Source organism: Ceratotherium simum, chromosome X, assembly GCF_057802395.1.
Source record: "Ceratotherium simum simum isolate JZ-2026a chromosome X, ASM5780239v1, whole genome shotgun sequence".
NCBI lineage: Eukaryota > Metazoa > Chordata > Mammalia > Perissodactyla > Rhinocerotidae > Ceratotherium > Ceratotherium simum.
This window is the reverse complement of record NC_141940.1, coordinates 94,403,689-94,426,826: the sequence shown is the minus strand read 5'-3', so window position 1 is coordinate 94,426,826 and position 23,138 is coordinate 94,403,689. Positions and strand designations below refer to the sequence as shown.

General features: G+C 38.2%; 1 long non-coding RNA gene across 1 annotated transcript in view; it reads right to left on the bottom strand.

Annotated features, from left to right (window-relative positions):
* LOC147911946 (uncharacterized) overlaps nt 1–23,138 on the bottom strand; it is a 198,472-nt gene that overhangs the window by 75,312 nt on the left and 100,022 nt on the right. The gene's annotated exons all lie outside the window — the stretch shown is intronic.

Here is a 23,138-nt window from a genome sequence, read left to right as displayed (position 1 = left end):
ATTCCTCACAAATTTATTGTTTCTTTGTGTAAAAGATATATATACTGCCTACTTTGTTCACTCTCCTAGCATCATTTCTTTATGGTTTCCAATACCTACGTATTAAACTAGGTTTTTCTCCTGTTAATCTGGTCTTGTGTCAATTTTACTATTAGTCTAGCCACAAGAACAGAAAAAGGGGTGGCCGGCCCAGTGCAGTAGTGGTTAAATTCAGCTCACTCCATTTCGGCGGCCCAGGGTTCGTGGGTTCAGATCACAGGCATGGACCTGCACGTCACTCCTCAAGCCATGCTGTGGTGGCATCCCACATATAAAATAGAGGAAGATTGGCACAGATGTTAGCTCAGGGCCAATCTTCCTCAAGCAAAAAGAGGAAAATTGGCAACAGATGTTAGCTCAGGGCCAATCTTCCTCATCAAAAAAAAAAAAAAAAGAAAAAGAACACGAGAAGGGAAGAAAGGGGATTCTTCCCTGCCCCAACACATGTACACATGTATATATGTATCACAGTTTGTTTAGCCATTCACCTGTTGAAGGATATCTAGGCTGATTCCAATTTTGCCTATCACGATTAAAACTGCTATTGACATATGTATACAGGTAGTTGTGTGGACATAAGTTTCCATTTCTCTATAATAAACACCCGAGAGTGCAATTGCAGGTTTCCTCTGGGTGAGCAAAAAGAGTATCAGGCCCAGGGGGACAAAGAAGCTTCCTGGATGGGGCCACTTGCTGTAGTGGAGTTCCGCCTTGCTGTTTCTACTCACCACCTCAGTATCTCTCAGTGGGGTAGGGGAGTCTAAGGCATGACCAAGATGGAGAGCACTTCTTGTAGTGGTCTTGTTGTTGGTGAGGCTCCCTATTGGTCCCTCTTGTGAGTGATGTCTTGCCTGATGTTGTCGGATGGACTCCTGTTCAATCTGGGGGAGGAATGAGCCTATCTGGGCTGCCTTCTATTGCTAGGTCAGGGGTAAGGAAAGACTGGGTCTAGGTCGTCTTCTTCCATTGGGTGGGGGCACATAAGATACTGTGCTTCTGGGTTGTTCCTCCAGTCCTGAGGTCTCAAAAGAGTTCATCTTCTTCTTAATATCTTTCAAACTTCTCCTTTTGTTGTTTCTTTTATAATTTCTAGGATTTATGGTTGTGCTTAGTGGAAAGTAGCAGGGTTAAAGGGGTCTATGGAATCTTGTCTGCACTGGAAATCTGGGCTCATTTTTAACATAAGTGAAGAAGTGGACATTTTACGATAACAAAAATGTAGGCAAGAGGTAATAGCTGCTTTCATTGTCTTTTATTATCTACTCAGAACAATATTGCACAGCAGTCAGCTCTGACACTTACTTGTTTCAGCCTTTTGCATGTGATATTTCTCCTAGTTTTCACATATCTAAGCAAATCACCATCTCCTCACCTTTAATTATGGGGTGGGATTGGAGAGGGTGGGCAGACCTAGGAAACTTTACCCTCATACTGGCCTTTTGTTTCAAAGCCAGGATTCATGCCCCTTGTATAATTTCTTCTATGGCAGACACAATCGGCTGTGGTGATCTCCAATCAAAACTCCATGACCTTATTGAGGTGGATCAATGGACAGGTTCAATCAACACTGAACATCAAGCTGGCACAAGCTTTGGACAAAGACGTCTGTCAGAGACTTTGCAAGCATTATGCCTTCCATTTGTTTCAACAGCACAAAATTTATCTTTCTGAGAGAGGAGCACTCAGAATTTTGTTGGACTAATTTAAGAACAGTTAAGACACAATTTTTTATTTCCATCTTTTTCTTGAGAGAAATAAGACTAATAAATCCATGACAGGGGTTAGGGGCTTTAAGCTCCTAAAGTAGAATTTGCCTAAGAATCTCTTGAACAATGCTCATAAGACTCTTATAAGTTAGGTATTATTTTCTCCACTTTACAGATGATGGAGTTTCATTTCAACAAGGGTAAGTGACTTAACCTCTGTCTAATGAGGGACATGAGAATCCACCCAGCTTTGAATCCTAGTGATGACTCAAAAGCCCATGCTGTTCCATTATTTAGTTAAACTTTTATTAAGTGTCATGCTTTATGTTAAGCTCTGAGAAGGCAACAAGGAGTTAAACATGGTCACTACTCTCCAGGAATTCACAATCTTATGGGTACACTGGACTCTTTGCTATAGTTTTATTCAACTCTCTCCCAGTCCAGCCTCTTTGGCTTTGTTCATCCAATAGGGATTAAAGCTATACCTCTATACACGTCAAACACTGGCCTTAGCCAAGAAATGCTCTATTATAAATTTCAAAATTCTGTGAAATTTCTCTCCCCAATTTTCCTTTAGGTGAAAGATGCGTGGACACAGGCACAAGCTACAAATTTGATGGCCAACAAGGGACACGATCCATTTCCCAGACTATAACTGTAAGGAATCTTTCACTGTTCTTTAGGTCTGATGTCTTAAAGATGATAATATTGATTGTATTCCATCCAAAAGGACAGTTGTACAAGATTTCCTAAATAAAGGATATAAATATAGTGACTATTTAAGTGGTAGTTTAATGGGGAGCTTTTATAACAGATTAAATATTTCAATGTTCAAAAATGCAAATTTCACTCATATTAAGAAAAAAAGTATTTCTTTAATTCTGCATCCTATTTCTCTTACCTTGCTATGGTAAATATTTTCTCTCTTTTAACTTCATCTGGCTGTGGCAGAAGGTAGAGAAGACGCCCACTCTGAATCCTTTGCAGTTAGGGACATCTAGTTGGAATTCCAGCTCTGCACTTACTTGCTCTGTGACCTTAAGCAAGTGACTTAAGTTCGCTGAACCTTAATGACTTTATTGAGAAAATGGTAGCGCTTCCTTCATATGACTGCTTAGAGGGTTAAATGTGGCAAAGTACCTGGCACGCAGTAGGATCCTCAAAATGCTAGTTCTTTCCTTTTATCCTCTGTCCACTTTCAAAATTACCTTTGATTAAAAGGATTTCCATTAAGTTCTTACAGAGGGACACGTCTAGTTTTCCATCATGAGTCTAAATTCCTGAGTTGAATCCCTTGTTTTATCAATTACATGCATGTCAGAATAATCTATTAAGATGTTAGCTTATGTTTTGTTCTCTTCCTCTTGCTGTGAAAGGTATGTGAGATATTCTCACCCCTACTCTAAACTCAAAAGGGTAGTCCAAGTTTTGGTTTCTGAGTTCAGAGCTCTTTGCTGATGGGATTGTTATTGGCTTGTGTACTGCAGAGCTAAAGATATAGTTTTTGAGGCACTGAAAATGCCTTCCCATCCAGGTTTTTGTTTTAGAAACTCCAGTCTCTGAGAGGCAGAGATGGGCAAATGAGGAGATGGGTGTCTGGGAGGAAAATTTTCCCTAAGACCAGAGAGTGTTTATTACAGAAAGGGAATTTCCCTTAAGGTGTCCCATGTAGTATGGTGGATGTCCATGACCCTTTCCCCATGAATCTCCAAGAGTTGGCCAGAGGAGTGAAGGCTAAGAGACATGAACTTAAGAGTTCAGATACAAATCTTTGGGTCACTTTCAGGCTTAGACAATAAGCATCAACCAGGACTACTGGACCCTGCCAGAATGTCCTGGACTAGGTAAGAGCATGTATCAGTCAGGATAGGTAAGGCTATATTGTGGAAACAAGCAACATTTGAATCTCAGTGACTTCAAATAAAAGAGGTTTATTTTTTGCTCACAGCCTTCATGGTTGACTGGGGATCCTACTCCACGCTTTTGATATCCACACTCTGGGACCCAGACTGGGAGAGTAAACAGTGTCTGGAAACATTGTAAAGCATGCGGTGGTTCTCAGAGCTCCTGTCTAGAGTGACACACATCACTTCAGCTCACATTTCACTGGCCAAAGTAAGTCACATGGCTGCACTTAACTTCACTTGGGTAAAAATACAATCCTACTATGTGCAGGCAAGGAGAGAAAATAGAATATTGTGAAATACAGTCTGCCTTTCTGATCATTGAATATTCAGTTTACTCTTCTTCTCTTATGCAGAAAACACTCACACTTATCTCAAAGGAGGTAGTCCAAAAGTTCTATTCAGTCTTGGCATCAAGTTAAAAATCCAACATGTCTGAGTGATACATGGTAGTCTCTACCTCTAGGAGTGCTATGCAATAATGAGTATATCAGATCTGGATGGAACTGCTTTTGATCCAGACACTTATGGACTAAAACTTAGAAGTATCCCCACACATGCAACATATATGGTAGAATAGAGACAGGCTAACGGCAATAACACTCCTATTTTAAAATTGGAAGAATAGAAGAGATTGGTCTGTAGAGATTCTACTTGGCAGACTTTGGGAGGGCCCTCTGTCACCAATTCTGCCTCTTAGCCCTTAGTCATCCTCCTTGACCTCATGTACAAAGGCATGGGAGAATATTCCCTCCTTGAGGGCTAAACAGCTTTCTCAGTCAGCTTTTGCTCAGTCATGTCAAACTGTCACAGACTTTCTTTGTCCAGGCCCATGGTTTCTTTGGTAGTTCAGGTCCCTAAAAAAAATAACTTTTTTTATCTATTTGAAATCTACCTGTGCCAGTAGCCACATACACATTTCTTTTCTAGATATCTCTCTTTTGAGTTAAATGAGGAGACCTTGAGGCTAGGAGAGCCTTGAGGCATTTTGGTAGGAGAGCTATGTTCTCACATTTTGTAATAATCAGGAGAGGTTAGTTTATGCTGCATTAACAAACAAATGCAAAATTACAATGGCTTAAAAAATAAAGGTCTAATGTCTCACTAGTGCTATGAGTCCACTGAGGGTCAGCTGAGAGCTCTGCTCCTTGCCTCCTTACTCTGGTTCTCAGGCTGAAGGAAAGGAGAGCATAGTGAATCACACATGGCTCTTAGAACTCCTTTCTTGAGGGTACACATTATATTCACTCACATTTTACTGGCCAATGCAAGCCAAATGGCACAACGAATTTCTAGTGGGAAAAAAGTAAGTCCTGCCAAGTGCACTGGAGGGAGAAAGACCTGGAATATTTGTGAAGAGCATTAATAACTATCACAAACTACCTGGACTTTTGCATGATCTATTGCAGGGCTTCCAAAATATGACTATGATGGCATTTCCTACGAACCAGACCCATGAAGCTTTGAGACAGATGATCTAATATAGATACACAATTGTAGTGGGGTAATATTTACTATTAACTGATATGTTTTTCATTCTTTGTAAGTACCTTTGTCCCATAACTCTTCTTTCACCTCACCTCCTTGGGCACCCAAGACTTACTGAATCAGCGAAGGAAGGGTGCAGCAGAGCACCAGAATAAGTTCTCAGCTGGCATGGAGATTGGTGGGGGATTTCAAAACAGATGGTTGAAACTCTTAGCACAAACAGTAGGTTGAAAGAATGGCTTTTGAGTTTTGACAGCCTGGTGTTTTGAGTACTGAAAATCAATATTTATGCCATAACAGTAGATTGGTGATAACATATGCTGAGAGAGTCAGTTCTCCTTGCCCAACCTTGATAAAGATTCTATTGCCAGGGTAGTGGAGAGAAAAGGGCATGCAGATGAAAGCTGGAGTGGTCTGAGTCTGTACGTTAGATTCCTTCCCTAAGAAGATCTCCTTCTTGATCTCTTAAAATTCTTTTTAACTCAATCAGTTTACAAAGGTAAATCAAGCATAGTTCTTTTTCTCACAGAGCTCAAAACCTTGGGGAAGGGAATGGATAGGAAAAGAAATAATTATAGAACAGTTGGCTAAAATTCAAATACAAGAAGTACAATTGTTATGGGAGAAGAAGAGGAAACCAATGTCTCTGTGGGGGTCAGAGCCAAGAAGAAAGCTTAAACTTTCCCACGTCTTCTAGAGGCAAGAAAAGGACAGAAGTCATGCAGCATTTTTAAAAAATGCTATTATCATTCTTACTCTAGTCCTACATCCTCTGCCACTCCACCCCCACCCTAAACTGGTTTCTATGGTTCTCAGACTCTGAAGATCTTGCTTTTCTCCAAATTAGCCCTTCCCTGCCACAAAGGCATAAGACTTCTCTTTTAGACCTTCCTCAGCACAACCACTGTGACTATCTTAAGGCAGAGGAAGATTTACTGTGAAACTAATGAGTGTTAAGCTTCAGGGCTACTCGCCTGAGCCCCTTCTAAGGCCCTGGAAGGGGCCTAAGTGATATGCTCAGTGGAATCATTGTCATATGATTTTATATAATTTACAAAAGTAAATATTTCAACAGCAATTGGGTGGGATAACTGTCTCTTTCCCCTCCAACCTCCCCTCTTTCACACTTCCCCTAATGTAAAGTGGTAGTAAAAAAGCCATGGCCCTATGTTGGATCTGGCTACAAGGAAGTTGAACTAGGGATCTGTATTAGTTCTCTAGGGCTACTGTAACAACTTATGACAAACTTGGTGGCTTAAAACAAGAGAAATTTATTCTCTCACAGTTCGAAAGCCAAAAGTCCAAAGTCAAGGTGTTAACAGGACTCTCTTGGGTAGCTTCTGGTGGCTACCAGCATTCCTTGGTGTTCTTTGGCTTGTGGCCACATCATTCCAATCTCTACCTCTGTCTTCACACCACCTTCTCCTCTGTGTGTGTAATCTCCCTCTGCCTGTCTCTTACAAGGACACTTGTGATGGTATTTAGGGTCTACTTGGATAATCCAGGATAATCTCCTAATCCTTAAGATCCTCAAATACTTAATTATATTCCCAAGACACCTTTTGCTTATAAGGTAACATCTACATGTTACAGGGATTAAGATCTAATATCTTTGGGTTGCCATTGTTCAACCTACTACAGGATCATTTTAGTCATGTTTAGTGGGATATATCTATGCAGCTCTTCAGTCATTTCCTTGTACAGTTAAGTAGTTGCTAGCCGTCCTGACAGAACAATCCTACTTCGGAATGTGCTGACTCACTTCGTACTGTAACAGAAAGGTACAGGGCCATATTGTGATATGAACCTGCCCTGCAGGGCCTGGAACCAGAAGTATGTAAATAGGTAGTGGAAGAAAGACAAATGTAGGGAAGCCTGAAACTGATCTGTGAAAAATTATTCTAAATATCACAGCATATCTATCAAAGAAATTTGATAAGAGATTTTCCTAAAATTGATAACAGTCCTAAAAATGTACGTTATTATCCATAACAGGTTGTGAAGTGGAAACAAACTTTTGCTAAACTATCAATAAAAAAAAAACAACTTTCCGTCATCCATGCTAGAAGAAAGACTGAATTATCTTTCTATTTTCTATATAGAAAATGATTTTATAAAATATCAAGGAATATGTGGCCAAAAATGTAGGAAAACCGTATTACAGTGGTGTGTTAGGCAGTTAATTCATTAAAAAATTGTTTAATTTTTAGAGATTTTTGTGATATCTGCCAGGTTTTTTAAACATTTGTAATTTGTTATGTTTTCTCATCCTAAATAAAAATTAGCTTTGTAGTTGATATTGTATTCATCTCCTAAAGTGACTCTCAGAATTGTAGAAGCTTTGGGTCCAATACAATCTAGATGATCCCTTAACTGAGGCACCCTCCTCAGACTGCTGTATGGTTCAGGCTTGTTCTGGAGTGAGTTAAGGGGGCAGCTTCTTACATGCAGAAAGGGAAGCTGCCCCAGGAGTTGGAGCTCCTCAACATTCACAAGAAGCCATCCTTATTCCCAGCTTACCAAAGCTCACAATACAGAGCAGTTGCTCTCCAGCTTCTTGCCTCGGATGTCAGCCTGAACTCAGCACTTCTCTCAAGCTTGGATGAAAAAACAAATATTTGTGGGTGATTGATTGAATAAGTGATGGGCAGTGCATCCATCCATTCTTTGCACACTTTATCCTTCCCTGGAGCGAGCCGGACCATGAGAGATGTGTGTGGATTCTCCTGCCAAATTGCTCTTTCTAGATAATGTTTATATGGTGGCACCAAGGGAAGTATAAGAAACTGCCCTATGAAACCTCTTTCTGTATTTACTGTAGGGATGCTGTTGAAGAAGTTGTCCATTATGTTCCTGTTTATGAGGACCCGAGGGAGATATTTCACTCTGGCTCTCCTGAGCATCAGGTTTGATTTTTATCTTATAGACCTTGTAAATCATGTGTCTGGTTGTGTCTCTCACATCTCATGTCTCTAGTGGAACTATGAGGACTTGGAACATACATTTTGGAGCCAGTAGTAACCCTGGCTCCATCTTATCTTAACTAATTTTTTTCTTTTATCCTAATTTTCTTACTTGCTTCTTATTAATTGCTTTTTATTTTATATTGTTAAATGTACTTATGTAAGCCACCCTAAAATCAGTCTGCAACAATGTAGGCATAAATAAATAATTTAAAAACCACGCTAAGTGATTAAAAAATAATAAAACACCTAAAGCACATTTCGCTTCAAGGCATTATTAATTATATGATATTTCTGCACAAGCCTTTTGCCAGCAAGTTAGAACCTCATTTAGCGAGAAAGGATCCAAGTTTCATTAATGAAAGCTTAGATATTCTCAGTTGAAGGAGAAAAAAGCAGCCTCATTTTCTTTCCTCTTTCTTTTTTTCTTTTTCCCTTTTGCACTATGATTATTGTTCATTTATGAGTACAAAGGTTCTCTGAGGCCTCCAGTTCTTTCTTATTCAAGTAGGTTTAGTCAAATTACACATGACAAAGATGACAAAGGCCTCCTAATCTGCAGTGCTTTCTGCTCCTGGGAGAACTGGACTCCTGCTCTCCTTTCCCTTTCCTGAGTCAGCACTTGGCTCATCCAAAGCTATGGGGCCCCAATTCAGACTGTTAGAAATAATAAGCATGGAAGGAGAGAACAACAGCCCATATTTTAAATTTAAAAAGAAGCTCTGCTCTTTAGATGGCAAAACAATTGTGTTGTTAATGCAGTTCAGAAAAGAGGGACTAGGGGGATTCAGGAAATAAAAAAAGCAGTGTCTCTACAACACCATTTAACTTAATTGTGACACTAAACTCTAGAGTGGGATAATACCTCTAGGCTAAACAGATGCCCAAGATATCTACCTAAGCTTATTTTTCCTACCCAGGGCTGATCCCCTTATCTTCTTATTCTCCAAAGGAAAGTTCTTCTGGTCATTTGCTGATTAAGTGATATAAGCTGGGTAAGTCTATATTAATTCTAATAGTCTTCTTTTTTTCATATTTTTTCCAGCTCTGGCTAACACAGTCTCTAGTTAACTCTTTATATTATTTTTAGATTATTTCCAACTAGGTGTAATCTGGTGATGTTTTTCTTCATTAACATTATTGCTAAAATTTCTTGTCCCCTCAACATGGCCAATTTTTAACTGCATATCTAAATTAAATTCTTCTTAATTTATTTTTGACCTAGTACCCACCTGATTTCAAGTCCAGGTAGCTGTTTTATCTCAGAATTTATGAATCAACTTTCTATTCTACATCTCCCTGACTGTCAAAGTTCCTATGACCTTGACATGGCATTCCTTTCTTTACTTTCCCCAGGCTCACATTCCATCTTATACACTATCCTTCACCATATGATTTACTGTCTACTTCTGTGTCCTGTCCACTGGCCATTCACAGGAACATTTCAGATCAATGTTTGCCTTGCGGCCCTATGCAAATTATAGTCCCATTTTCGTGGCAATCTCTGCTCACTCTGTGCCCATTCATGGTGGCTCCTTGTCTGCCTTTTCCTGAGCTACCTTAGAGCTCCTCTGAGGTCACATCCTATTTTGAATGATAGGGACATGAAATTGTGTCCCAAAACAAATATTCTAAAGTAAACAAGCAACTCTAAACAAAAACATCCATTGGAGAGGAATGACATTTGTAGAGAATAAAAATAATTAAGATTGATTTTGAATGGCTCTCTACACATGGTGGGAGGTGGGTGCATGTGTGTAGGTGAGTAGGAAAATATTTGCTGCCTAAAGAGAAATAGAGGCAGGACCTCACAGTGTAGAGGCTAACCTGAACCCCCAAAGGGAAGAGATGTGAATGATGTTACCACGGCCCTATTTACTCCAGCTGCCTGGGAGGTGGGGGCATGATTCCTGTACCACAGCATACACCAACTTGGCAGCCTGGATGCTTGCTCTCTCTGATAAGGAGAGAATGCTGGAGAGTCTTTTTGTCTGACTCTCATTACTTGTTTGCAGGTAACAAGGAAGCCTACCCATCTTGCCACCATGCCATGTCTCAGAGGGGGCCCACCTGCCATCCCCTTGCCGTCTTCTATCAACTTTTCTGAGCGTAGGCAAGTCAAGTGCTCCATGAACGCTTAATTTCAATGAACTGGCAAGACTATTTGTTTTACTTAGAGTACCATTTCTGCTCCGTGTTTGACTCATTAAACATGTTTATGTGACAGTCGCTAAATCAGAATCCTTTCCGTTTGGTGGCTCTGTCATAAGGCTTTAGAAGCTACAAGCACTGTGTGTAAATCATGCTGTACCTGCATTCTTTTTCTTTACCCCAACTCCCACAATTTTAATGTGCTACATGAACAAAAGCATCCAAAAAAAGAGTCCAAGAAAAATATTACACATCATTTGATCAGTAAAGACCATATTATATCGTCAAAGGGACATTAAACAATAGCAATGCTTAATATGTTGAGAATTTACAAGGTGGCGGGCACATACAAAGGTACAAAGCATTTTGCACGTAGTTTATCTAATCCTAATAGTAATCCTGAAAAGTGGGATTTGTAGAAATACAGAAAAGTACAGTTCTTGTCCTCCACTTCAAAAGGGAAAAGATCAGCTGACTGGCTCCTAGAGGAATTTGTTACCTTTGTGAATTTCAGCCTGACTCTCAGGCTCATGGGCCTAAAAACTTGAAAATATTGGTTCAGTGAATGCAGAGCTATCTCTCAGGGTAAACCATAAGCAAAAGAGAAATCACTATCAGACAAACCAGATACTCAAACCCACATGCTCAGCATTTGTATCAGTCAGGGGCTCAACTGGAGAGAGATGGCAGGCTGAAATTAGGATAATTGGGGGATGGTTTAACAAAGGAGTTATTTACAAAAGTGTGGGCAAAAGTAGGGAAACCATACAGGATAGTGCAGAACTGGAGGCTAGTAAAAAGTGCTCTATTTTTACCTCTCTGCCTGAAAGGATGAGGGGAGGAAATGGTTTCAATGGGAGAATTTTGAAGAAGGGACCACCTTGACAGGAGTTGCAATCTTAAATCAAGGGATTCAGTCAAACCAAACCAATCTTACAGGGAGGGAGCTATGAGAATAAATGATCTGAATCACTCTCCTTCTCTCCAGTCTCCAGGTAGGGCTTCCTGTTGGTGAAGCCCAATGAGAAGCCACAAGGCAAGATTGTTCCTCGAGGTGATCTATACAGGCCAAATTCCAGAAGCAAAGAGCAGGGTAGAGAAGGGTGGAGAGTTAATGTTTAGAAGCATAGAATATCTTTTCCTTAAGTCGAACCTCAGTCAAAAGCCACTTCATTAATTTACCATGAATAATTACCAGAGTAGGGGCTAGGAATCTTTGAAGTCCATGTGGTCAGCCCATTGCCCACTGTAGGCAGACTATGTGAGAGGCCAGATCATGAGTAGAAATTTGTTGGTGAGCATGGACTTAGAGTAAGAGAAGCCAAGAGAATGGAGTAATTGATGATGTCAACAAGATTGCCTGATACATTCATATTACAGAAGGGATGACCTCACATCTGGGACCGGAATACTGAAAGCTAAAAAGCCCTCTGGTATCTATTGCTTCATAACAAACCACCCCAAAACTTAGTGACTTAAATTTTTCATAATTCTGTGGGTTAGCTGAGTGGTTCTGAGCTGGCAACTTGTTTGGGGCTAGATGGTTTAGAGCAGACTCACTCAAATGTATGGGACCTCAGTTGGGAAGGTTGAGATGGCGGACAGCTGAGGCCTCTCTACAGATAGGCTCACATCCTCCAGGAGGTTAGCCCAGGCTTGTTCACACAATGGTGAAAGAGTTCCCAGCAGCAAGAGAAGGCAAGCCCCACTATGTAAGCACTGTTCAAACCTCTGCTTGTGTCATATTTGCTGCTATTCCATTGGCCAAAGCAAATCACATGACAAACCGAGATTCAAGGGTATAGGAAAAGACTCTACCTCTTGAGGAAAGGAGTTTTCAATCTACCACATCTGTATTTCTATGTTAGGAATGGTCTATCCTATTGAACAGGAAACAATCAAAATTTGTTGGCTTACACTCTGTCTCCCTTTCCCAATATTTGGACAATTGTGTTTGTGGTGTTCTATTATGTTTCTATGGCTAACTACAACTCTTATTCTGATTGCAGTTGCTACCAGGTCTTACAGCCATTTTGTTTTTTTGGGCTATTGGGCAATGAGTCATTGTGTTGATGTTTAAGCTTAATTCTCAGACACAATTTCATTTTCCTTGTTTCCAATTTTTTAGGGGGCTCATAAATTTAGTCCCTAAGCATTGATGGTATGTATTATTATTCCCATTTTCAGATGATAGAATTGAGAACAGACAGTAGAGATTGGATTTGAACCCAGGTTTAACAGAATCTATTGCCTATTCTCTTTCCTTATACTCAGTTATGTCTCCAAATTTATATCAAAATGCTTTCTAAACCACAAAGTACTACTGAAATATAAAGGAGCATCATCATCATCTTTATTATTACTAGAATTGTAAGTATTAGTTGGAGTCCTAGTTCACAGTGAAGTAACAGCCCTCCAACAGATAAATTTTATTCTTCCCTTTTCTCTGGAGCCAGCAATTAGCACTTCATAAGACTTACATAAGAATCAATCTTTATTAGAAGGTTCTGAGTTTAATAGTTTTCCATTCTATTAAATAGCCATTTATTCTTTTAAATTAGCTGTCATTTCAATAGGGAAGCCAATTGGTTGAGCAACTGGGCTAAAAGGTGTACATATTAAACCATCTGTGGAGCAAGCATGTCTTGTACTCCCATTATACTCCACATCAGGGGCAAAGACAAGCCCACAGGTTGATGAATACTCAATCCCTGCCTTCTGGAAAATTGCTGTCCAAATTAGGGCCATCAACTAATATTTAATTAGGACTTAACTAAGTCAATGTTTCCCTATATTCAGATAGATTGTAGGTCTCTTAGGAGCAAGAATTGGGATTTATACTTCTTTTATGTAGCACCTAGCACACAACACACATAATAAGTGTCTGAGAAGATATTAATTGATGAATTAATTGAAGATTGAAAGCAGTTAATGAGCAGGGGTTGAAGAGGAATAGTGGCTCCTGCAGTAAAATAGTCTTGGTTAAAGCATTAATAGTTTGGATCAGTAAAGAATTCAGTTTGGCTGCAATAATAGACACCCAAATAAGAATAGCTTATCAAAGATAAGGAGTTTATTTTTATTTCAGATAACATTAAATTTAGAGCTAGGAAAAAAGAGATATTGTGGCTTTGTGGATGTCATCAATGACATCATCTCCTTGGATTTTTCTGCTGCATCATCTCAAGCCCAAGCATTTACAATATGCGTTATCAATTTATCAGCATCTCATAACACAAACTTTGGGAAATGCTAATCTAAATGAAACTTTATTTTACAGATCCAACAGAATTTTATTCAAAAAATATTTATTGAGCAGACAGTATATGCCAAAAACTGGTCTGAAGCTCTAGAGAAGAACAGATAATGAAATCAAGATCCAAAGGGGTGAAGTGACTTGAAAGTTGACACATCAAGTACATGGACTGAGCCAAAGCTAGAGTCCGAGCTTTATAACTGCCATGTTCCCCTTTTTTGACAAACATGACTAAGCCTCACAAAAAATTATGTAGGGCAGGCATTATTGTAATAATTCTCCTTTTTCAGATCAGTATATGTGGCTCAGAGACAAAGAGTAACTTGCCTAAGGTCACTCAACTAACAAAATGTTGAACAATAACTCTGTCCTCACCTGGCTGACCCCAGATTCTTTACTCTTCTACTACAGCACGTTTATTGTTTTCCTAGTATGTCTATGATATGGCAAAAGATAGAACTGGATTTGGGTACAGGAGCTGGCAGGCTCTAAGGAATTCAGGGCTGGGGTTTAGGTTTAATTCCTTGTCCTAGAGGGACCTACTGCAGGAACATAGAAACAGAGGCTTGAGCGTTCATGATGCCAGTGAGCAGGCCATTTTTGATGAGGATTAGTCTACACATCAGGATGTACTCTGCCCATCTGAGGTCACTGCAGACACCAAATGTGTTAGTACCATACTACTTCAACACTTGCATTGCCAATAGAGTCTTTAGTGTGTGATCCAGATAGCATTGTCTGAAGTCCTGGGCAGGGCTGAACTTGCCAGATGTACAGAGTAGTGGCTCCCATAAGTTTTCTGACACTCCTTTCATAATCCTTTCTTTCCTTGCTGCATACTCCCTTTACTGTACTTGTCCCTTACAACCCATCTGCCACCAAGCCCTTTCTGAGGTTTCTTCCTTAGATAATATTTTGAAGTGTTTCCTTTACCTTTTCCATTGCTAGTCTTCACTGCTGCATTCCTGGATTATAGTCATAGAGAGATCAAATAGCAGGCTGTCACCAGTCTCTCCCATTCCATAACCTCTTATCTTATGCTTCCAGAAAAATCTTCTTTAAATCTCTTTCCATGTTCAAAATGCATACACAATACCTAGCCTGTCATTAATGTCCTTTGCCAAATGTGGCAGACACTCGTAATGGCTTATCCATGTCCCTTTTCCCTTTATGCCTTAATAATAGAGCTCTAATTCTACTCAGCAAGCAAGATGCCTAGTGAAAAGACTACATTTATAAGCCTTTCTTAAGGATATGGATGGCCTATCCATCATAGTAAGAGGAAAGTACTGGATAGACCCCTAGAAAAATTTATTGAAAGAGGGCTGACTTACCTAGGAGGAGCTGGAATGTGGACTTAATGACTAATGCTCCATCTTATAACTCTGAAGATGGGATTCATGCACTAAGGAGCAGAAAGACAGAGGTACTTATCTCTGAAAACTTCATGGACTGTCATGACAACTCTGGACAGGCTACTTGTAGAATTATTTTCATGTGAGACAAATAAGTCTAAGCCAAATATAGGCATTTCCCAAGTAACATCAATAATCCATTACAGAAAATAAGACATACTACATAAAAATGCTAACAGGGAGACTATTTCCCATTATTTTATTTTATTTTTTTCATGGATATATATCTAGTATATTTACATATATTTTTAAGTGCAGAAGAAGATTTTAAAGTAGTATGTACACAGTGATCCTGCTTTTGTTAAAAATATTAGCATGTATATAAATACATATAAATACAGAATTTAAAAAATTCTGAAAAGTTGTGCCAAAATGTTTGCAGTAGTTATATTTGGGATTACACGTATTTAAAATGTGTTTGCTTATCTTTTTTAAAAAAATTTTTTGTTTATTGCAGTAACATTGGTTTACAACATTGCATAAATTTCAGGTGTACATCATTATACTTCTATTTCTGCATAGATTACATCATGTTCACCACCCAAATACTAATTACAATCCATCACCACACACATGTGCTGAATTATCCCTTTCATCCTCCTCCCTCCCCCCTTCCCCTCTGGTAACCACCAATCCAATCTCTGTCTCTATGTGTTTGTTTATTGTTGTTATTATCTACTACTTAATGAAGGAAATCATATGGTATTTGACCTTCTCCCATTATTTTAAATGAGAAAAAAGATGGGTTAAATGTCAACAAAAACCAGTTCACCAGTTTCTTAAAATAGAGTCAAATGCCAACATGTAAGTAGCAATAAATTGTGTTGAGATGTAAAATGCTCAAACTATCACTTCCTGACATACAAACAATCAAAGTAGTTGTCAACAAACAATTGAACTTCTACTTCCAGCCAAAATGACGTAACAGGCACCAGATTTATCCACCCAACAGAAACAACAAAAAATTTGACAAAACATATGAAACAATAGTTTTAAGACACTGAGCATCATGTGAGAAAAGACAGTGATTACTGAGAAATGAGAAACAAATGAGGTAAGCTCAATGCCCAGTTTACTGATTTGAAAGAATATCCAGGCTGAAGTGCAGAGAAGGGGAACTGAGGCAGAGCCAGAAGGACTCCCTGAGTTTAGGAGATGTGCATGAGAGTCTGGAAAGAAGAATATGGCTAGAGTTTGCAAGACAGTGTCAGAGAGGAGATAGCTGCACAGAGAGAGTACTTTGGTGATTTGCAGGGGTTCACTCGTGAGTATTAAGCAGAGTATTGATCAGAGCATGAAAGTGTGGAAAGTCCTGAGGTGGGGGAAAGAACCAACCAAAAGTATTATAAGTAATACTGTATCGTGCTCACACTGAATTGGGAATAATCCCACTGGCTAGACTAGAAAACCTCATGATTCATGAAGCATCGGGCAGAGTATACAGAAGAGTCTTATCTCAGTAATGCAGAATAATTAGTCCTAGACAACACTGTTCCAGTCCCACCTAATGAATTTTAAAAGCAAAACTCAGAATATCTAGCATTTAATCAAAAATTACCACGCATGCAAAAAAGCAGAAAAACATGACCTATAATGATAAAAATAATCACACAATTAAAACTGACCCAGAACTGGTAAAGTGGTTAGAATAAGTAAACAATGACATTAAAACAGTTACTATAACTGTATTCCATATGTTCAAAAAGTTAAGTAGAGATATGGAAGATGGAACAGAATATAAATCAAAATACTAGAAATGAAAACTGTAATGTCAGAGATGCTAAATACACTGGATAGGATTAGTGGCAGATTAGTCATTGCTGTAGAAACAATTAGCAAATTCAAAGGCATAGCAAAAGAAACTATACAAAAGAAAACCCACGAAAAAATAATTTAAACAAATAAGAACAGCAACCACGAGTTGTAGAACAACAGCAAGTGTACTAATACACATATAATTGAAGTTCCTGAAAGAGAGGTGGGGGAATAAAGAAAATTTTAAAAAGTAATGGAACCCAAATTTCCAAATTTTATGAAAAATATAGACCCAGAGATTCAAGAAAGTCAGCATACTCCAAGCATGAGAAAGATGAAAGCAACTACTTCAAAGCACATTATAATAAATTTGCACAAAATCAGTGATAAAGAAAAAAATCTTAAAAACTGTGAGAGAAAAAATATATGTTACACACAGAGGAGCAAAGATAATGATGACAGCAGATTTCTTGTGGGAAATAATCAAGGGAGAAGACAATGAAGCAATATCTTTGAAGTACTAGAAGGAAAAAAAGTCAATCTAGATTTCTACACTCAGTGAAAATATCTTTTTTTTTCCCCTATGTTCAGCCTGGAGATTTTTTTTTTTTTTTTTGCTGGGAGAGATTCATCCTGAACTAACATCTGTTGCCAGTCTTCCTCTTTTCTTTTCCCCCTCCCCAAAGCTCCAGTACATAGTTGTATATTCTAGTTGTAAGTCCTTCTAGTTTTTCTATGTGAGCTGCCACCACAGCATGGCTACTGACAGAGAAGTGGTGTGGTTCCACAACCGGGAATTGAACTCAAGCCGCTGAAGCAGTGAGACCGCCAAACTTTAGCCACTAGGCCATCAGGGCTGGCTTGAAATTATCTTTTAAAAATGAAGGCAAAATAAAAATCTTTCAAAGATACAAAGGCTTAGAGAATTGATCAGCAGCACACATGCACTTTAAGAAATGTTAAAGGAAGTCATTCTGGCAGAAGGAAAATGATACCAGATGGCAATAGAAATACAAATAAAAGAATGAAGAGACCTGGAAATGGTAACTATGCTGATAAATTTATAAGGTATTTCTCTTATCATTTAAGGATTTTTAAATCAAAATTGGCTGTTTAGAATAATAACAATGTAGATTGGTGTCTATAGCATATGTGAAAGTAAAATGTATGACAACAATAACACAGAAGTTGGAAGGTGAGAAATGGAGATATACTATTGTTAGGTTCTTATACTATATGTGAAGTGGTATCATATCATTTGAAGGTAAAATGTGGTAAGTTAAAGGTGTATACTATAAACTCAAAAGCAACCACTAAAATAACAAAACAAAGAATTAAGCCAACTCAAGAGATACAATGGTATCATAAAAAAATTCAATTAATCCAAAAGAAGGCAGAAAAAGAGAAAAAAAGAACACAGAACAGATGGAACAAATAGAAATCAAATGGCAAGGAGATTAATTTAAACCTAACTGTATCAATAATCATATTAAGTGTAAATGGTTTCAATATTCCAAATAAAAGGCAGAGATGTCAGATTTGACAAAAACGTAAGATTCAATTACATGCTGCTTACAAGAAAGCACTTCAAATATAAATACACAACCAATTTCAAAGTAAAAGGATGGAAAAAAGATAAATCACGCTACTACTAATAAGAAGAAAGCTTTAGTGGCAATATTAATATCAGACAAAGTGAATTTCAGAAAAAAGAATAGTACTATGGGTCAAGAACACCTTCTCACAATGATAAAGGGTCGCTTTATCAAGAGCACATAAAAATCTAAACTATTTATGTACTTAATAACAGAGTTTCAAAATACATGAAGTAAAACTGATAGAATGTCAGGAAAAACTAAATAAACCCATGAATATAGCCAAAGACTGCAATATCCCTCTCTCAATAGTTGATAGAACAAGTAGACAGAAAATCAGTAAGGATAGAGGAAAGCCTAACAACAACGTCAACCAACTCGACTGAATTGATGTTTATGTAGAACATGCCACCCAAACACAGCAATTTTTGTCAAGGGCATGTAGAACATTTACCAGGTTGGCCATATGTTGGGCCATAAAGCAATTGTCTCAATAAATTTAAAGTGTTCAGTCCTACAAAGTCCTACAATGGAATTAAATTAGAAATTAATAATAGGAAGATCTTGGGAAAATCCCCAAATATGTGGAAACTAAATAGTCCGCTTCTAAAAAACTCATGGGTTAAAGAAGAAATAACAAGAGAAATTAAAAAGTATTTTGAACCAAATAAAAATTAAAACACATCTTTTTTGTGGGGTGCCACTAAACAATATTCAGAGGAAATTTATAGCACTAAACACCTATATTAGAGAAGGAGAAAGGTCTCAAATCTGTGACCTCAGTTTCAACCTTAAGAAACTAGAAAAAGAAGAGAATTACCAAAAGTAAGAATAAAAAAAATGATAAAGTTTAGAGCAGAAATCAATAAAATAGAAAAGATAAAAACAATAGAAAAAAAATCATGATACCATAAGTTGGTTCTTGGAGAAAATCAATAAAATTAATAAAACTCTTACCAGACTGCTCAGGAAAGAGAGAGAGAGGAAGAGGAGAGAGCGAGAGAGAGAGAGAACACAAATTACCAACATCAGGAATGAGAGAGATGACATCACTACAGATTCTACAGATATGAAAAGGATAAAAATGGTATATTATGAACTACTTTATGCCCATCAATTTGATAACAGATGAAACGGACAAATTCTTTGAAGATACAAACTACCAAAGCTCTTTCAAGAAGAAATAGATAATCTGAACAGTCATACCTCTATTTTAAAAAGTAAATATGTAGTTAAAAATCTTCTCACAAAGAAGTTCTCAGGCCCAGATGACTTCACTGGAGAATTCTACCAAACATATAAGGAAGAAATAACACATACTTCACAAACTCTTCCATAAAATAGGTGACCATAAACAAGCACATGAGAAGATGCTCAAACTTATTAGTTATTAGGGAAATACAAATTAAAACCACGGTGAGATAACTACTACATACTTAGTAGAATGGCTCAAATTGAAAAGACAGACCATGTCAAGTGTTGACAAGGATTTGAAGGAAATGGAATACTCATACACTTCTGGTGGGAATGTAAAATGATACAACCACGTCGGAAAACATTTTGACAGTTTTGACCCAGCCATTCTACCCCAGGTAAGCACTCAAGATTTTTGAAAAAGTATATATCCATACAAACACTTGTACAGGTAGTCCACAGCAGCTTATTTTTTAATGGCCCCAAACTATAAATAACCCAGACATCCATCAGCTTATAAATGAATAAACAAACAAATTATGATGTATTTATTCAATAAGATGCTACTCAGCAATAAAATGGAATAAACTATTGATACACACTGCAACACAGATGAATCTCAAAACAATTATGCTGAGTAATTGAAGCTGGACAAAAAAGAGTATATATTGTATGATTCTATTTATATAAGATTCTAGAAAATGCAATTTAATTTATAGCAGCAGATAATAGATCATAGATTTCCCAGGGAAGGGAGGTTGAAGCTGGGAGGAGAATGGGAGAGTTATTCCAAAGGGACATAGGGGACTTTTTGAGAGTGATGGATATGTTTATTATTTTGATTGTAGTTATGGTCTCATGCATGATACATATGCCAAAAATTATAAATAGTGTTCCTTAAATATGTGCAGTTTGTTGTATATCGATTATACCTCAGTAAAGCTGTTTTAAAAAGCAACTGTTTTATTTGCAGTTGCCTAGCTTTTCTTAGCATCAGTAGCAGGCTAGCTTCACATCCGCATTGTTGTCTCTTCAAAATGTCTTCTTCGTGTATTATGATTCTACCAATTGTATTTAGAATGTTACTTAAGACTTCTCCCACACAGCATTTTGTGTTAAAATGTTACAAGCGTTTAAATGTGAAAAAATGTTTTAAATATAATTTTTTCCACAGAAATATGAGCCAAAAAATGATCTATTGCAAAGTACCTACACTTGTAACTTGGGTTCAGCAGAAAGCAGAGCCTGAGGCTCCTGAAGCTTATGTGCCTGTATTTTATCACAGATACTATTCCAGGGAGCAGGAGAACAAAGAGAGTAGAGCGGCTAACGGAGAACAAACATAAAATCTTGCTGTTGAGCTCGCTGTTGCTAAGTGCAACAGAATGCTAGATTTGTGGCACTCGGCCCCAAAGAAACTATCTCTATAAAATGCGCTCAAGGACTCCATTGAGGACAGTGTGTGGATAAAGAGGAAAAGATTTATCCACTGGTTCCTGTTTCCCATTGGTCAAAGATTTACTACACAGGATATTAACTTGCCTTCACTTCTGGTTTATGCAGGCCAGGGTGAGGGTGTGGGGCAGAGTACCAAGGAGAGAGGCTTTAAGCACATGCAGGAGGCAAGGCACTCTCTGGTTAGGACTGGAGGAAGAAAGAGCGCTCATAGAGCTGCCTGTCACCACAATAGCTGAAAACAAAACAAAATAGATGAAGCCAAGAGGATCTGAAATGGGCATCAGAAATATCTGACATATCTATGTTCTGTGGTTATTAAGAACTGGGATAAGTCAAAATAGTTTTTTGTCCTATGTCCTCGGTGATATATATAACCTACAGCTACTCCTACTTGACATATGTAACCTACTGCTTTGTTTCACATGAATATGCTCTTTTAATCAGTCTTGTGGCATTCATCTCTGATGTACACTAAATTTACCTTGAGTGCTTTTATAAACCATTGACTTCTGGGCTTCATTTCCTGCCAATTAAAACAGAACACCTGGGATAGGCCTGGGTATCAGGATTTTTTAAAGTTTCCAGGTGATTCTAATGTGTAGCCAAGGTAGAGAACCACTGAGTCACTTCAGTCTCCTAGCTGTCCCCTGTATGTTCCATGCTTGTTACCAACTCCAAATAGTACTCAAGCTTTCACTACATAATGGAATGTTCTCTTCATCTCTAAGTACTATCCATTATTCAAAGTACATTTTAAGTCCAACTCACCTATGTATCTTTCCCTAATCATTTTACTGTCATGATCTTTTCCTTCAACTCCATCATCTATAGTAGCAAAGCATCCTCCACACCTCTCTTAGCAGTCTATAGTGAAACCCTTTTTTAATCCCTTTCCATACTTATTTACTTTTTTCTCTCCCCTCACCCTTGAGTTTCTTACTTTTAATTTACACATGTTCTTAACATGAAGGGATTCTTCCCCTGAAAATTCTGTCTGTTCTGTTTATTTTGAAAAAGGTCAGTGTGGCAAACATATTTTAAGGTAACTCCAATATCTCCATCTTTTTATGTTCATGTCCTTAAATAATCCTCTCCCTTGGAATGTGTGTGAAACCTGTGACTTGCTTTTGACCAATAAAATATGGCAAAGGTGATGGAGGCCATCCTCATGATTATGTTACATTATATGACTCTATCTTGATAACAGTCTCTCTCTCTCTCTCTCTCTCTCTCTCCCCCTCTCTCTTTCTCTCTCTCTCTCTCTCTCTCTCTGGCTTTGAAGAAGCAAGCTTCCATGAATCCTACAGCCGCAAGGAAATGAATTCCTCTAACAACGTGAGGAAGCTAGGAAGTAAAGCATTCATCACTCAAGCCTCTGAGTCCTGGACGATCCTTTGATTCCAGCCATGTGAGACCATAAATAGAGGACCAAGTTAAGCAATACTCTAGTTTCCGACCTACAGAACCTGAGATAACAAATGTGTGTTGTTTTAAGATGCTAATTTCATGGTAATTTGATACCCAGTGATAGAAAACTAACACATATTTTGGTACAAGAAGTGGGATACTGCTGTAACAAATACCTAAAAATGTAAGAGTGTCTTTGGAATTTAGCAGTAGGTAGATTCTGGAAGAATTTGGAGGAACATCATAGAGAAGCCCTAAATTGCCTTGAGCAGACTGTTAGTAGAAATCTGAAGTTGGAGGATGCTGCTGGTCAGGGCTCAGGAGTGAGGAATATGTCACTGGAAACTGAAGGAAGGAGGATCCTTGCTATGTAGGGGCAGAGGGCTCAGAAAAATTATCTCCTTCCGTCATGTGGAAAGCGGCACTTGTAAGTGATGAACTTGGTTATGTAGCTAAGGAGATTTACAAGTGAAGTGTCGAAGATGCTGCTGGTTTCTTCTTGTTACTTATAGTAAAATGTGAGAGGAGAGAAATAAATTGAGGGAAGAACAAAGAGGAACGAGGATTTGATTTTGAAAATCCAGTCTTTTCAGACAGCAAAAGATGCTAATATTAAGGCAGCTTGGTCTAAAGGAAAAGTTGAAGGGTGTAACCCCTACAACCCTTTGCTAAAACATCAGAAAGGTAAAAAAGTCAAAGGGCCCTTTCAAGAGATTAAGAGTATGTCTCACAGATCCTCTCAATCAAACCATAGGTCTTATAGGAAGTTTCTAAGCCCTCTCTGCAAGAGGTCCAGATAGAGAAGGG